The following is a 3,592-nucleotide window of genomic DNA, read 5'->3' as shown; positions in this document are numbered from 1 at the left end:
ATCGATATCATCTGCCTGCTTGGCTGATGGGATCGACTGGAAATTCATCCCTCCGCGTGCCTCTTATTCGGAGGTTTATGAGAGGCGGCGGTCAAAGCGGCAAAGCATCATTTTTACAGGGTCGTCGGACGCTCCATCTTGACCCTTAATGAATTGCGAACCCTATCGTATGAGATTTCCGCCATTCTCAGCTCCCGACCACTCTGTCCACTTACAGAAAGCGCGAATGACCTGGAAGCTCTAACGCCAGCTCACTTCCTAAGAGGTTCCACCTACGGCCGATTTCCTGAGCCCGACGTGACTCATCTTCGTGAAGGCCACCTCAGCAGATGGCAACGGGTGACCCAGATGCAGCAGCACTTTTGGAAGAGGTGGAGCAGCGAGTACTTATCCCTACTTCAAGAACGGAGAAAGTGGCTGTTCGAAACGTCCAACATCAAGGTTGGAAACATAGTGTTGCTGAAGGAGGACAGTATTCCGTCTATAAAATGGCAGCTTGGGCGCATTGAGGAAATCATTCCGGGCAAGGACGGCGTCATCCGAGTAGCCATGGTTCGTACTGCGACGGGTCTAATTAAGAGGGCAGTCGCCAAGCTAGCAGTTCTGCCTCACAGTACCTCTTTCAACGGGGGGAATATGTTCGGAGCAGACCACTAGCGCCTAAATATGCGCGCATAGGTGTATGCCTGCACCTGCAGCGCTCTTAGCTCTTCTCTTTTATTATCTATTTCTCTCTCTGTTTTTCTTCTGTCGCCTTATCTTTTAAGCTAAGCTACATTGTAAGCGTATTATGTATTGAAGCCAAGCGTTCGATCGGTTGTTGCAGCTCCGACTAGAGAACAAAAAACCTATTCGTGCGTTAGCTATTATTGCTCAAGGGTGGCAAATTCGTTGTTTTCCCCATAAACAGCCAGCAAGATCCCATGTCGTCCGAAAACTAAACTCATTAGAAGACAGTGTATTTATTCCGAGCCAGGAAATTCAGCATGGCATTTATATAGCAAATACAATAGCTACAGTTACAAATGCGTTTATAAAAATATTAAATACAACAAAAACAGATTAAATAATAACCTTGAGTTAAAAATACATAAATTAGATTATAAATACACTGGGCTCTATAAGGTAGAAAGCATAGAAGATAATGAAAATGTAGTTATTTTAGCAAATAAAAATAAAAAGCAGATACTTCATAAAGATAGACTAAAAATTTTTAATTTCTAATACAATAAGTACGCAAGAGTAAAAAAAAAGAGTAAAAAAAATATATATATAGTGACATATTCACAAATTCTGTTATGTTCCAAGAAATATGAATCTGCAGCGTAGGCGATCCCACGCTGAACCAATGTAAACAATCCACATCCGGAGCAAGCAATGCTCCTTCTCAATAACATAAATAATTCTTCAATCAATATCCCAAGCGGGCGATCTCGCTCCCCAACTTTTTTAAACAAAGGGCAGTAGAAGTAAGATTTTTGTCACAATAATTTAGTCTTAAGCTGAGATCATTTGAATAAAGACGTGAAGCGGAATATTCGTTTTATTAATTTCAACTTAGCGTTGTCCTTAGTCAACTGACGGGACATTAGTTCGACTCACAAAACAGAAACACTTCACTATATATATTTAAAATTCCTTTTTCTACTTGATTTGATTTTGATCTAACACACAAAAATATGTACAAAAAAATTAATTAATAAGGTTAAAAAATAAAAATAATATTAATACAATTAATTATAAATATAGATACAAAAAATGTATGTACATCTAACATAACTTCACTTAGTTACGTTATTTTCCCGAAGGGGGGAGATGTAATATGCACATGTATTGATAGCACTGTACCAAGAACTTGGTATAAGCTTAGCAGCGGCATACCAGCGCTGAACATAAACAAACCCAATTCAAGTGAGCGTGATATATGACCGCCACCTAAAAACAATGCTAAGTCAGCGTTCCCACGCTGACCTCTTATCGCTCGTACACATATGCATGCATGCGGTTCTCTCTCTTTATATAAACAAAAGCTAAGAATTGTAAGAAAAACTTTGAATAAAACACAGTCGAGAAACAGAACACAAAAGGTAAAGACGTGCCCTTGACTTATTTCACAAAAGGGAATGGTTCATTCGAATTATCAAATATTACGTGTGAACTATTAAATATCACTTACTTATATTAAATATTACAGTAGTCCGATTTTCATAAAATTTTACACTAAATTGTAGAATAACATAAAATGGCTGTAACTTAAATTTGATGAAAATCTGTTGGAAACTTAAAAAGTTATAAATTTCAACTGTTTAAATTTCTCGATCGTTATTATGGGAGCTATATATATATATATATATAGATATAGTAGTCCACTTTTCATAAAATTTGACAAACAATTGTAGAATAATATAATATGGCTGTATCTCAAATTTGATAAAAATCTGTTGAAAACTGAATATGTTAAAATTTTTAATTGTATTAATTTCTCGATCGTTCCTTTTGGAAATTTTACACAAAATTTTAGAATAATATAAAATACCTATACCTAAATTTTATCAAATTCTGTTAAAATTGAAAATGTTATAATTTTTTTTTGTAAAAATTTTCTTATCATTCCTATGGCAGCTATATGATATAGTTGTCCGATCCGGCATATATACGCTGATTGATATTTCAATCGATCAGAACGAATAGATCTTCTAAATGGTGCTGGCCTCTTTTTCGAAATAATTGCTACGGGACAAATTCATTTGGATAGCGCGTTGCCAACACTTCAGAACACCAAACTTGTTCAACTCATTAGTCTGTCTTAGCTGCCATCGTCAAGGATCCTACTAATCATTCTGATGATGACACATTTGCGAGGACTTCAGTTCGTCAGAACCAGTTTTGTTGCCTGAGGACTTGCGATGCGAGCAGCTTTTCAAGGAAAGTTATGTTAGGCTTGAAAATGGGCAGTATTCTGTTCGTCTCTTGTCCACATCAGGATTCGAATCTTTAGGTGATTCCTGTTGCCTGGCTCGTCGTCGCTTCAAAAGTTTGGAAGCCAAATTGGATAGGAACCATGCTTTGAAGACTCAGAACTCTGCATTTTTATGGGAATATATCGAGCTAGGGCACATGTCTAGTGTAACAAGGGCATCATCGGTACAATACCTTCCCCCTCACCATTGCATACATAAGCAAGAAAGCACGAGGACCAAGCTGCGTGTCGTGTTTGATGGATCAGCTTAATCGATTTCTGGTAGGTCTCTGAATGACTTACTTCTTGCAGGGCCAACAATTCAAAGAAAAATCTTCAACGTCCTGCTTCGCTTTCGATTTTTTAAAGTTGCCCTTTGTGGAGATATCTGGAAGATGTACCGCTGCGTGCGCTGTTCGCATTCTGATAACTTTTTGCAGTGCATCGTTTGGCGAGAGAACTCCACGGACGAGCTAAGTGTTTTTAAGTTAAACACAAAGACTTATGGAACTGAGCCAGCTGCCGTCTTGGCTATAAGAGCCATGCATCAGCTCTCTTATGATGAGGAGGAATCATTCCCGGTTGGAGCTAAAATTGTTCGTAAAGATTTCTATGTGGATGATTTGATTTTTG

General features: G+C 38.0%; 1 pseudogene; it reads left to right on the top strand.

The window, feature by feature from the left end:
- The first annotated feature begins 348 nt into the window (after positions 1–348).
- On the top strand, positions 349–664 carry LOC147645087 (uncharacterized; annotated as a pseudogene).
- The last annotated feature ends 2,928 nt before the right edge of the window (positions 665–3,592 follow it).

This window comes from Drosophila serrata, unplaced genomic scaffold (assembly GCF_035046125.1).
Source record: "Drosophila serrata isolate PLE 108 unplaced genomic scaffold, ASM3504612v1 contig_21, whole genome shotgun sequence".
NCBI lineage: Eukaryota > Metazoa > Arthropoda > Insecta > Diptera > Drosophilidae > Drosophila > Drosophila serrata.
Note: the sequence above shows the minus strand (reverse complement) of the source record. Positions and strands in the feature narration are given on the sequence as shown.